Consider the following 13,919-nt stretch of genomic DNA (forward strand, 5'->3'; position numbering starts at 1 on the left):
GGGGAAAGATTTAGTGCATCAATGTAGCAAAAAATCTACCACCCTGCAGCTTCTGCAAAAAATGCCAGCTGTAGCACAGCACACAGATATGAGGCACACAAACTCCTGTTCAGAGTCAGAAATCCTGCCATTCTTTCCTTTGCATTTGACCCTGTAAATGGCTATTCTTTTGCTTCCTCTGTGCCTACAGAGGAAACTGCAGGAGAAACAAGCAGATGAAAATGTCAAAATCCAGTAAATAATGCACAGACATTTAAGATGGCTTTTGTTAGAAGGTTCTATGTGCTTACCTTCTTAAAATGATAGGGATATCACCTGCATAATTAGTAAAAGGTTTCTCCTCTGTGTGATGCTCCTTTTCAAAGGAAATATGAGTTGTGTACATTGGAAATTAAGAATCTCACATTACAGTTGGAGAGTAATTTAAGTTAATGAATAGCTATTGGCATTTTTATATGCAAAATTTATTGCTGTGTAAAACAACAAAAATTTGGCTACAGTTGATGAGTCTAGTTTATTTAAAAAAAATTATAAACACAGTTCATATTGGAACAAAAGTGGACTTTGGGCTTTCATTATGTAGTAGGGGCTACCTTTCAGTAGGGGACTAGAAAAATAAAACAGAATTCAACACGGTTACTCCCAGGCTTAGTGATTACAGCTATGTTGTGATCCTGAAAAGTCAGGATTAAATTTAAGTCTTATAAGCACAGATATGCTTAACTGTAGCTTTGTGTATAATATCATAGTATTGCAGCTAAGCACTTGCTAAAGATGCTGAATTGGGGAGGAACTGGCACTGCATTCCACTAACATTATACAATTGTTTCTATTTGTAAAAAAAGTGTAAAGAATAAGTGTTTGGAAGGATGACTTCTGATAAACTTGTGACTATACCTTGGATAACAAGTAAAATTGTCACTTAAGTTGCACTTTAGGATGCCCTTTTTCAGTATGAAGGATGCTTATATATTTGAATGTTACAAATGATCAATTTTGGACTAATAGTGTCAAATAATTAATGCTAAGTATTTCATGAGTGTGTTGCACCTTTCAATAAATGTTTCTATTTTCCTAAGTTTGTCTGTAATTTTTTTTTCACTGTAATACAAGCCATAGTAGCAGAATGTGTGGCTGCATTCACAAGAGATCTGTAATTCTGGGTGCATTTCGTCTGTATTTAGCAGGGGGGCTGCTTGCACGGTGCCAAGGGCAGCATGGAGGCCGAAATGGAGAACAATGGTGGTGATTCTCCCCGCGATGAAAGGCACTTGTTACAAGGCTGAGTGGACTGGTCTGTGCTGGGAGAGGACAGTTCAAATACCTTGTCTGCTCAGATGTGCGAAAGGCACAGCTATCCATAAATATCTGAGGACAAAAAAAAAAAAAATTATCTTCTGTTATGGTAAATAAGAGAGAAAAGCCAGTCTATTTAGAAGACTGAAGACAAGCAGCTTCTCAAGCTCATCTTCCATCTTCAGGCTCGGTGTAAACTCTTGTTCTAGACAACCTCAAATCGAGCTTTCCACAGTATTTGGCTTTGTGAGAGGATGCTTAGCTTTGACCCCGCTTTGCCATTGCCCCGCGCACTGCGGCGCTGTGAGGGGCCCGGCAGCCGTGCCGCAGTGAGCTGCGGTGTGCCCGGGCCCGGGGCTGCCGCGCTGTGCGTGCCGCGCCGGGGCGGCTGCTGGGCTGTGCCCCATGAATCCGCCTCACAGCTCCCTGCGGCTCCTGCGTTGCCTGCCGCAGGAGCACCGGGCCTTGCTCCGCACACACACCGGCAGCAGGGAGGCTCGGACAGCTCCCGCAGAACAGCCGTGCCCGTCATGGTTCCCGTGCTTTCCTCTCCTTCCTTTCCCGGCAGGCAGGACAAGCCTCCCTCCTCCTCGGCACAACCAGCTCCGTTGTTCTCTCTGCCGCTGACGGACCTGCTGGGCCCGGCCCATCACGCTCAGACACCCCGAAATGCTATAGCTTCAAGCAGATAAAAAGCCTCATGGTACAACCGGCGGCTCGGCTCGGCTCGGCACGCCCGGGCCGGCGGCGCTGCCAAGCGGGAAATCCCGGGATCCCCGCGCCCGGGAAGAGCTTCCCGCGGCCACCAGGGGGCGCCGCTGTGCCTGGCGCGGCGCGGCCGCTTCAAAGTGGGCGGCGGCGCGAGCGCGGCCGTTAATGGCGCCCGCCCGCCGCGGGCGCGCCCGCCCCCGCCCGCCCTCACCCCACCCTCACTCCACCCTCCTCCTCCCCCGCCGGAGAAAAGACCGGGAGCGGCGCCCGCCGCGCACACTCCGGCTCCGCGGGGGGTGGAGACCATGGTTGGGGCGGTGGTGTCGTCCTGCCGCGGCTCCGCGGGATAGCGCGGGACAGCGCCGCGCACCGCCCGCGGGCCGCCCCGCGCCGGCAGGGCCTGCAGCGGCACGGTAAGGCGGCGGGAGCGGGGGCGCCTCCCGGGGCGCTGGGGCAGCGGGAGGCGGCGCCGGAGCGCACGGGCACCCTCGACCCCTCTACGTGAAGGGCTGGGGCGGTGTTCCGTATCCCTGCCGCTGCCGCCCGCCGTGAGCCCCCGGCGGCAGGGCGCTGTGCCCGGAGCGCTGCCGGCTGCGGGGCGGGCACGGCGGGGCCAGGCTGCCGGCGGGAAGCGCGGCCGCCGGCGGAGCGCCGCGTCGGGGGCGTAATGACAGCGGCGGCTCAGCCCCGCGTGTGCTCTGTCTTGGGGTTTCCATAAACGAGCGAAAACGTCTGGAAAGAGCCCAGTGCCCTGGAGTGCGGTAGCCATTCTTCGGGGAGGGGGAAATGATGAGCGCAGGGGTCTGTGGAGTGCCGCCCCCAGCCGTGCTCTCAGCACAAACGGAGTGTGCAGCCTGGGGAGAGCCCGGATCGTTTGTGTGGCAGGGGTGGAAGAAGCGGGAGTAAGGCTCGGGTTTTCCTTCCCGGAGCTGAAGGGATGTTGCCGTTGACTTTTTTTGAGCTGCTAGAAGAACCCATAGGTGCGATAACAAGGTGTCTTCCCACCCGCTGGATCAGGGGTATCTTGTTCCTAAACAGATCAGGCCCTGCATCATGTGTTTATTGCTTCTGTAGTACTGGAACAGGGAGTGTCAGCAGGGCAGGCTGATGGAAGAAGATACCAGCTCTTTGAATTTTTACTGTGTTCTTGGAAATACTGCCACTTCTGCCCTGGAACATAATATTCCTGTTCTATAACAAGTATAAATGATGATTTATAAATAGATCCATTTGTTTATATTGTCCCTTGTGTCCCCAAACAACTGTTTACATTGGGAAATGGATTGCTTCATTTCACATCAGCTTATCAGTGCTGGCCCAGGAGTGGCTAAGCTGAAGTTACACGTTCTTGGGCAGAGTGCTACTGAGAGATTACATCAGTAGTGTAAACTTCTGGTGACTGGCCTGTCTGCTGGTGTGTGCTTCTCTCACAGGCATCAGAGGCTACTGAGGGGATGATTGGAGGGGCAAAAGAGTGTGTAGGGTTGTAGTACAGTAAGGGGGAGATTTGTGCATTTTAATGAAAATGGTTAGTTTATACTTTATTGGGACTTTACAGTGTGGGAAAACTTAGATTATTTTTTCCTGGCAGTGAGGTATCAAGGTGTCCCAATATAAAGCTTGTTAAATACCCAAGAGAAGCAAGATCAAGTGAGAAGAGTAGTGGCAGGAGGGGAAAATAGTTCCTTTTGTCTAGGGGTGTCTTGAAAAAGACAGGATTTTCCCCACAGCCATCTTCGCCCCTGGGATGAGATTTTAGTTTTTACTCCCCCCCCTTTCCCTGACCATCATGTCTCATTATCCTCTTGTGCAATCTGTGTATTTCGAGAGGGAAAACCATTTGTGATTGAAGTAATACTAGGTGTTTCAATTTGATACAGCTACTTTGAATAAGCCATCCTTTATATAAAACAGAGGGTTGATTTCCCTCATATCTAAATCACCATGATTCATATCCTAGGAGCTGCTAGATCAAATCATGTGTTTGTTGTCTGCAGTTATTGTAGATTTTTGCCCTTGAAGCACAGCTTTGAAAGTTACACTTTGATGCTATTAGAAGTAACACTTACAAACTGGGTTTTTTTTTTGCCTGATTCAGTATTTTAAGGCAATAATTTGTAGGGGGAAAAAAGTCTATATAGTTGCTTAAGTCCCTTGGTTTTAAGTGTGGGTTGTTTTTCTTGGTTTTTTTTTTCCCCAATACTATACTCCAAGTATTTGTCAGATTTCATGTGGGGTTTTTTATAGCTTCTGACAACTTTTCTTTCAGTTAAGCCAAGGGACAAAGCTGCTGTCTTAAACATGAGTTTTGGCTGCAGTGTCATACAGTGGGTATGAATGGCTTCAGTGTATCTGCTGTATTTACAAGAATGCTCTCATAGGCTGGCAGAAAACTCGTATTTGCCCTCCCAGTGCTGATTCAGGGAAAAATAATGGCTCTGATCGTCCTGCAGCCTGGTCAGCAAGCACAGACCTTTTCTCTCTCTGAGACCTGATGTAGTAGGGGAACTGGAGCCTGTTATACTTACCACCATCTTTCAATATCAATAGTTATGCAATTGAGTTAGTCTGTGGATTGATTAGAAGACTTGCTCTTCATTGTGCTCCTTTTTACATCTTGGGTTACAAAAAGGAAATGGAAAACAATTGCAAACTAACCTACCACTCGTTTTGAGTGGTGTAGTGATTCTGCTGTGTCTAACTTAGGCTGTGGTCAGCTGTTCTTTTTATAAGGCATGCTCCTTTTCTGTATTGCTTTGTGGAAACAAGCTCATAAAATTCATTTTGAAGGAGATCAGACAAAAGGATCATAATGATAATGTCTGTTTTTCACTTCTGATGGCTGGGAGGAAGAAGCTGTTGAAAATAGACTTGCTCTTCTGGCTGCTTGCTGCAAAGTGATATGTTTTTTGTATTTCCTAATCAACTGGGATCAGAAATGCTTACAGTTTTTCTGCATATGCAGTCAGCAAATTCTGGAGCTGGCAAAAATAGTATAAAATGGATTTTCAAATAGGTTGGTTGTTGATGGTGCCGCTTATAGTGGTAATACCATTAAGTGTCTTTTCTAAAAGGTTGAAGAAAAAGAGGAACGGAGAAAGTGAATCAGTATGTCTGGTAACTTTTTATTTACTGTGAAGACAGACTCTTGTCAGACTGTTCTAGTCTTAGCATGACTGTTACTTCCTTATTCCAGCAATATTTTCACCTTTTCTTTCATAGAATATCAAATCAGTTGTAGCTTGTTGCATTGAAACACCTTGCTGCTGTCTTCCAGGTACCACTATGACAGTTTAATACAGTTTCATCCTGTTTATATTGAATGGAAATGACTTGTGATTGAAAAAAATGCACTAAAGTTTATTAAATAGAAACATTTTCTTCCTCATAATGTCCAGTGGATATCTGAAATACTTCAGAATGTGGGCAGGTCTTGCAGCTTGTCTGGAAAATAAAGTTCTAACTTACCAGGTTCGGGTGTAATTTTTCATTACTTATCAATGTTCAGCTTTCTTTGCACTGATCACTGCTTTGCTTGTGAGCAAGCAGATTCCATAGTTTTGGAGTCTTTATTCTTGAATTTCACTTGGAAATTTTACTGACTGTTCTATTTCCAGACTGTTTGGGTTATTTCCTGTAACCATAAAACTCCAGTATGAACTACAGGCTATGAAAGTTCCACTGTGGTTCTTGGAGACAGTTTCAGCTGACCAGCCTTTGTCTCAACTCTTCTCTGTACTAAATAGATCATATAGAGCATAACAAGTGTATACTGTTCTACACATCCAGTCCTTGCAGACAACTCTTATATTTAGCCAGGAAAATTAAATAGAAGGAATATGAAAATGAATTAGGAAAATATATTGAGGCAAAAATCTGTTATTAGCTCTTGATAATCAGTCACGTGATCAGCTTCTTCCTATGCTTTTTATTTCTGTTGTTGTTCAGCGGTTGATTTGCTTCATGTTTGATCACTGATGAGGATCTATGTATGAGTTTCATAATCTCACAGCTATTAATTTCCTTCTATATATACTTTTTTGTGTGTATGTATATAAAATATATGCTATATAGAATGTTTTATGCAATGTATGTATAGAAATATATCTCTCTTACTTTTCATTTCTCTGATGGGGGCAGGTCTGACAGAAGCATCAGAAGTGGTTGCCTGCTGTCTTCCTACACAATGTTTTCAGTCAGGGCTGCCTCCCTGCAGTGACCACACAGGATGGTTGTGGTGGTATGGGTGAGCAGAGTCCGTTCCTTGCTGAAATGTCCCCTCCCTGGGCTGACAGGAGGGGTCTTGCTGCATTCTGTAAAGCAGCTGTATTTTTCTGGGGCTGATGCTTCAGACAGTGTTTGTCCTCTTAGGAGGAAAATGAATGTTTTTAAAGTCTGGGTTTCCTTCTATTACTATGGTTTTCCCTTCATCTCTCTATTCCCTATTAAGAAATAATCCATCCCGACAGAATGAGAGCAATGCTCTGCGACTTGTGTGGTCAGGCTCTTGTCTCCACTGCAGTCTGGTAACAGCAACCTCAAGTTCAACACCAAGCTATGTGCAGTCAGTACATATATATTTTTAGCCTGGTTTTCTGAGAAAATAGAGATTGTGTGCAACTCTTTGAATGTATAACTTTCATTGTTGCTCTTCATTTCTAAACCTTTTGAGAAATTCCAGTTGCATTCGTGAGAGGGTGGTAGTTCATGGCTGATAAACCTACACCTTTTCTGGCAGTAGGTAGCCTCAGCAGATGGAAAGATGCCTGCTGAAGGACAGGTTGAAATCTGAACTCTTCCTGCAACTTTGACACATATTCCTAGGAAACTGGGTTTTACTGCCCCCTTTGCTTACAAATCAGCTTACACTGTGTTCCTATTTTTTGACACTGTTTCAAATTATACTTTTCTTTCATTACTGAGTATTTTTGCAACAGTTTTGAGTATGAAGAAGAGACAGTGTTTAGTCTTTATAAGTAGCTTTATAATATGACAAAAAATGCATGATGAGAAAGGAAGGAGTCACTGGTTTTTAAAAAGATTTTATTTTTGTTCTTCATACATGCCCTGCTTATGTGAATTCCTGTTTGTTAAAATAATTATTTTAACTCTCTTCTTTTTTTTTAATTTTACTTTGTAATAGCAGCCATTTAGACACCCAGAAACTTTCTTTGTAGCTGTATCATATAAAGATTGTTCCCCAAATGTAACAAGACTTAATAGGATGCAAACTGAAACAGTTCAGTCTTATTTCTGTATTTCTCCTCTGTGTTTGTTTTCTGTAAACAGACTCTGTGTGAACCTTTCAGTTAGCTGATCACTTTTGCACACTGCTATCTGTTGAATACATCTTGTGGTCTTTGTTTGTCTTGTCACGCTGACTTGATTAATGTTGTACCGTCATCTTCCTTCATGAATAATGCATTTCCTGTCATGCAGTTGGAGCCTAGAGAAGACATCTACACCTACTTTCTTAGATTAATTATGCATTACTTTTACTTTTGATGTGCACTGTCTATTCTTTCTTTAATGGAAAAAATGCTGACCAAAAGATACATGTTGAGGGTGTAAAAGGTATGTTAGATTTGTGGAAAGGCAGACCGTATTCAAATAAAACCAACCAAACTAAGCCCCAACTTTTATTAGAGCTTCCTGGTTTTTTTTTATTTGTACTCTTGATATTCATTGGCAACTTGTATTTTGAAAGGTTTGCTGGTGATTTCTCTCTACTTTAAATCACCAGGTTTTGCTGGTGTCAGTTACTGTTTCTTAGTTGTGTGTGTGTGTGTGTCTAGCTTTCTAGCAAAGATATGACAGTACTCATTAGGTTTCACTGTTGCTGGAAAGCTGTAGGATGCATGTGCCAGCTCAAGTGGGCTGTTGATGTGTATTCCATCTTGTTGTTTGGTCTCATTGATCCTCTGGACCACACTTGGAGCCTGCTGGGCTCTGGCTTGCTCCAAAACACTGAGCTGACCTCTTAAGCTTTGTGCCTCAGGTAAAACAGAGCAGTTCTCTCTTCCTGTTAATCACGGAGAAGTGAAACTGATACAGGTTAAGCACAACGTGGTGGTGAACCTCGTAGTGGCTACAGGAACTGAAGCCAGCTGCTTCCTAAGGGTGCAATATGTACTGTCCGTAGTTCTGATGGTAAGCACTTAAAAGATCTTCCAAGCTTGTGGATGCTCATCCATTCACAGTCACCTGCAGGATGTAAGCTTATCTCAAGGCTACAGCCTTGCTTTTTTTCTCTTTACCATGTGATGTGACAGCCCCTGGCCTTGGGAAAGGTTGTGCTGGAAGAATTGGTGCTGCATGCAGCTTGCTCAGAGCAGTGCTGCTGACCCCAGCACCTCTCCATGCTGTAGGGGCTCCACTCTGTGTTTGGTTGTGCTCTGTACTTTGGATCCTTGTGGCTCTGAGGGAGCCATTCTCTGCAGTGTGAGTTCATCCTTCTCTCCACTGTAGCTTTTCACCTCTCCTGCCTGTTGCAGCAAACAGCTTGGCTCCATCAAACTGCTGCTGTCACTGGGCATCAGCTGTGGTGGTGTTGAGAATATGTATTGTCAAGTCACCAATCTCCTTTCTTGCATGATGTCTCACTGGGGCAGCAGCATTGGCCATTTAGTTTGCATGGATTTATGTCTGAAAATCCATTCTTAAAGGTTTTACCAAGGGCTTTTGTTGAGGGTGAAACAATAATTCTTAGTAGTTTTACTGTCTTAACCCCTTTGCATCTGTAGAGTCACTAGAGTGTGATAAGCCATTTCTCTGTCTTCTGTTCTCTTGTTCTAGCTTGTTATTGTTTCAAAATCTCACTTCAGTGGGAGCAGCAGGGTAGTTCTAATTTCAGTTCATGTAACATATTTAGTCAAAAATCAAGGTATGACAAATTCGTAGACAACTCATAAATCCAAAGAATGTGATATCTTTTTGGCAAACTGTCAGTGCTAAATATTTGAACCAGTCACTTTACATTTCCACTAGCTCCTTAGAAAGGTGAACTTCACAGATTTGAATAAAATACAATGTTTCACTGTGTTCCCTGCTTTTCAATTTAAATTACTGCTGTGAAGCTTTCTTATAGTTACAGATGAATGTATTTTCAGGGGCTGCTCTTTTTGGAAAGTTTACTGTTTTGCTCTAAAAGGTCTGCATGTGATTTTTTGGGGGTTTCTTTGGTTTGATTTTGTCTCCTGTCCTCCATGATTCTGCTGTATTGGTCTTCAGACCAACACACCTTGTAAGTTTTATTAATAGGAATGGTTGCTTTTGGATGAGGTGATTCACCACAGCTGCCAGTATAAGGAAGAGTCAAAACATTGTGCCCCTTCATTGTGCTAATAATAGTGGTGTACCTTTTTGCTGGCTGGCAACACTGCTGTTCGTGGCAGCTTCAGAAGGGATTGCTGCAAGGGCAGTGAGGATCTCTACTTTTTCCCTTTTGCCTTAGGATCTTTTCTCATGCGGCTTCATTTCTCACTCCATGACATTGAGCCCATCCTTTTCATTGAAATGACAGTGTATTTTCACTCTGCTATCAACCACTTCTGATCTTGAACTTGTGGAAGGGCAAAGATGGTGCTATTTTTGGAGGGAAAAAAAAAGCCACAAAAAACCCTTCAAAACAAAACAGTTTTTGTGCTGTGCTGGACAGGATGTTACTAAAACTATAACCTGGAGCGTTCCAGGGTAAAACAATATATGCACATAAGGATGTCCTATCAAAATCACCTAAACTAATGTGAAAATCCATTTGTTTTCTCAATACTGAGGGAGTTTCCATGTGATTGCCTGATTGCCTTAATGTGTGACTTTTTCAGCCCTACTGGTTATGAAGAATTTTCAGTATCTGAAGCTTTATAGGAAAGAGCGGAAATCGTTCTCTTAAAAGAAAAAAAAATCTTTACAGTCAAAGAAACTTAAAACAAGCAGGCTTAAATGAAAGACAGTATCCAAGCTCTTGGAAATTGCTGAAAGGCTGCAGAAGGTTAGTATCTGTCCCTTAGCAATTAGATCTTCTAGAAATGTGTAGGAAATGCTCTTTGTGGGAGCTATAGCCCTGAGTTTAGGTATTTCATATTAGCTAAAGTCTTTGCATTTGCTGTCCAGCTGTTTCAGTGCTTGAGTGGGAGAAAATCAGAGGTTACTTAACAAGATTGTTCCCAGGCATTTGTCAGACTTTGATTTTTCTCATTCAGTGAAAATATGTAGAAATCCACTACCTGAAAACAGTAAATGCTGTAAAAAGAAAATAAAGAATAATTTTAAAGACTTGTGTTCCTATTTTATACAGACACTTAATTTTTGAATATGTGCATCAGGTAAAGCACATCATGTTTTCATGCATTTATTGAATGCTCAAAAAGGCTTTGTAAGAGAACCTTCTGTGATTTGCATCATTATGTTCTTCAGGAGTCTAAGTGTCAAATTGACTTTCTTTTTAATTGAGGTGGCTCCTGACATTTAAAACTATTACATATCTACAGTGCTGGAAAGTCTGCAGGGATCAGAAAAGATTGCCTCATTTAGCAGAGAGTTTTTTCCTGAATATACTGTGTCCATATTTCTTTAAAACAAGTTACTTTTCATAATAATACAAGAAGCCCTCTCCAGTTTCTTATCCTTCATATTCTTCTTCCTACTCAGCAACCATTCAGTACATGGAAATAAGAATATTTTGAAATAGGGATACTTTGCATAAATTATTTCCAAAAATATTTGGAGGATCTGAATGTTGACATTTTCTTTGGATGTTAACAGTTAGGAATATAATGAAACTGTCAAATTAAAAAAGATATGAATTCCTTAGAAAACAATAATGTAAATACAGTGGTTTTCCTCTCAATGCAGTGTACTTTTGTAGCTATCATCTATTCCAGGAAAGTACCACAAATGCAAAGCATGCAGATGCAAAGAGTGGCTTTGGGGCAGTGTGTCCCAAAATGACCAAATGTTGGGCATCTGACAGTACAGCTTAAATTGTATGAACTCCTAATATGTGAAGGCTTGATGTGCCTGCCAGTGAATGAGCAGTGCTGTATCATGGGAAAGATGCGAGTTATTCCAGAATCCAGAATCTCAGAGGGTTGTCTGGTGCTAGCCATGAAGACAGCCAGGTTGAGTGGGCCTTTGGCTACTGTGGTGTTGTGAATTGCAACATTGTGTGCCCTGTCATAAATGAGCACACAGAGAAGGGGCTGGTTAATCTGTATGTGGAGCTGTATTTTCTTTTAAGATAATTCCTGTTTGCATCTTTTCCCTCTTTTCACTCTGTCCCTGTGTTCTCCTGTGTTAGGAGAGGGGTGTTGGTTAGTTGACTTAGTTTTGAGATTCTATGGGAAACTTGAGGCAGAAAACTGAAGCTAATTTGCATGTATAATTCCCTTTTCCATCCAAGAACCACAGTCCTCTCTTAACTGATAGAGTGCCTTTGGGAAATGTCTGAATTAGCACAAGATATAGAAGAGTACTGACAGTCACCTTGGAACAGCTCTCATCCAACAGGCATGGGGAGACTATCCCCAAAAGTTCCAGGGTTCCAGGGAGTACATGCTTTGGGGTAATGCCATCATATCAATTTCGTCTTGCCTCCTGTTTTGCCTCTATTTTGGCTGTGCAGCTCGCTGCCAGTCGCAGTGATGGAGCCATTGCCAAGTCAGTCCATCTGGCTTAGCCTGTGCAAAATGCAGCTGTACCTCAGCTCACATCTGTGCCTCTTCCTGTGCTGTGGGGCCACTTTATAGCCTGAAAGGAGTTGCCCGGTGTGTTTCTCTTCACCCAGCACATCTCCTGTGTGGTCAGGTTTCAAGAGGGAAAGAATGTGAATCTATGGTCTTCAAAATGAGAGTATTTCCTTTTTTTTTCAGTCAAATACCTTGTGTGTTTCAATGTATCTGAGATTACAGGCAACTTCTTTGGTCCATTTGTGATTGACTGACAAAATGAGGTCAGGTTAAGTCTGTGTTGATTTCTAGGTCAGACTGAACCTTAGACCCTTTTTTAGTTTAATTTCTCTCTAGTACTTGTAAGTGAACAATAACTTTAAAAATATTTGCTAAAGAGGGAATTAAAAATGGGTTTATTTTCTCACACAACTGTGAGAAAGTTGCAGAATTTAAACTGTTATTACACCTCATTCAGATCCCAATTATGGTCAAATTATTTTAATGTTTTTCCCTAGGAAATTAGACTAGCCATGTGGAAAAAGCATTTCTTTTTCCCAAGAAATTATATTATTTTCTGAAGTGGTGTGATATGCCTACTCTACCTTTTTATAGGAAAACATGCAATATTTAGTCAATATTACTGCATTTGGGGATCTTCTGGAAGGCTTAGAAAAGCTTATCTGGTAAAATGAATAGGTAATTGGGATTTCATTATTTTAACCGTAGGTTTTGATTGTTTGTTCTTCATTGGAGGGAGAAATAAATACAGGGAAGACATTTTCCATTCCAGCTTTTTAGTAAAAAAAAAATGAGTATGTGGTGGGGAATTGTCTTCTCACAAAGGCTCAGTTCTGTGTGCTTTTCTATTATATATATTATAATAAACCTGATCATTAAATCCAGCCATCTCTTCTTAAAAAAAAAATCTAAAATGACAAAGCTTCTTTAGAAGTGCATCCAAGAGTTAGTAGAGTAGTAATAGCTGTCAAGTTCAAAGCAAAGCTAGCAATTAAATCTTCTGGCCTATCATGCTAGCAATGTCTTAAATTTCGCTGTTTTCAGCACACACTATCTCCTGTATTAGTATGAATGGATCTATTAAAATGCCTTTTATCACTGTGCTTTGAGCTATTCTGTCTTCATGAAATCATGTAGCTGCTTTCTCTAAAAAGCCTTTAAAGAGCTTCCCACATGTGATCTGATGAAAAGCACCTCACTGCTGGGAACCAGCCAGTCAAATAACTGTTCAGCTGTGATAACCTGAATATTTCTTGCCAAGAGAAAATGGTGTGGGATATGTGAACCAGAGGGAAGGAGGGGAGAGACTGTGGCAGGTGGGTAGCTTCCTACTCTGCTTCAGGGAATCCATGGGGATTTCATCTCCTGACTTGAGCAACAGCATACTTCAGCTGGCACTGTGCAGCTGAGAGCTTTACCCAGAGTTCATAAGGGCTCCTCTCTACTCTAAGCTGTATGCTTAAATTTTGCTTAAGTTTCCAGGATGTAGCTCTGTGTCTCCTTGGCACAGGGCTTCAATTTGTTTGTGGCCTGTTCTTGCACAGCAGAATTTCCCTCTGAAAACTGTGTTGTGTCCCTGGCTGCTGTGGGAGCTGGTGCTGCTGAGGGATCTCATCTTTCTCTCCCTTCCCCCTGTGACTGGGACTGACAGTGTAGGACTGCATGAAATGCTGTCTCCTGACAAAGCTAAGGAGGCTGCTGAGGATATGTTTTGCATAATCACAAGTTGTCACCACTGCAAGTAAAGTGAGAATCCAAAGCTAAAATTCCTTCTTGTGCATATAACCTGTCAAACCTCATCCTCTTTCCTGTGTGCCCTTTAGCGTTTGTCCTTGGACCCTGTGGCTGCCAGGCTGTGAGCTGCATCATAAGCTCTGACAGGATGGAGTGCAGAGAGATGAGTTCACGGCCATTTGTGCCTCCTGGCTACTCTTGGCTGACACAAAGAAACAGATGACCCATGGGCTGTCACACAAATATAGAGTAGATCCCACAGCCTTTCTTTCCACATCTGCCACTGGTCCTCTGCTGAGGCTGACACAGGTTTTTTAATTCTTCTGCCCGTCAGCTTGTGCCTCTGTACAATACAGTTTTCTTGTTGGAAACCATTACAGCACATCAGCAAAAGCCTGCCAGGTGAATGGAGCAGCAGCCAGCTGTAAAATATAAACAAGTAGCTAGGTATCTGTGGGAAATAAGCTGTGAATCACAATGTTCCAGGACTGG

The 13,919-nt window shown here is 42.8% G+C and overlaps 1 protein-coding gene across 2 annotated transcripts in view; it reads left to right on the top strand.

The window, feature by feature from the left end:
- The first annotated feature begins 2,211 nt into the window (after window positions 1-2,211).
- Window positions 2,212-13,919, top strand: part of RNF144A (ring finger protein 144A) — a 58,210-nt gene continuing 46,502 nt past the window's right edge. Inside the window, exon 1 of one of the 2 annotated variants that reach the window (XM_064707682.1) lies at window positions 2,212-2,420. The gene's annotated coding sequence lies outside the window, so the exon portion shown is untranslated. The remainder of the gene's footprint in view (window positions 2,421-13,919) is intronic. The other variant, XM_064707681.1, reaches the window with a different exon arrangement.

Source organism: Zonotrichia leucophrys, chromosome 3 (assembly GCF_028769735.1).
Source record: "Zonotrichia leucophrys gambelii isolate GWCS_2022_RI chromosome 3, RI_Zleu_2.0, whole genome shotgun sequence".
Taxonomy (NCBI): Eukaryota; Metazoa; Chordata; class Aves; order Passeriformes; family Passerellidae; genus Zonotrichia; species Zonotrichia leucophrys.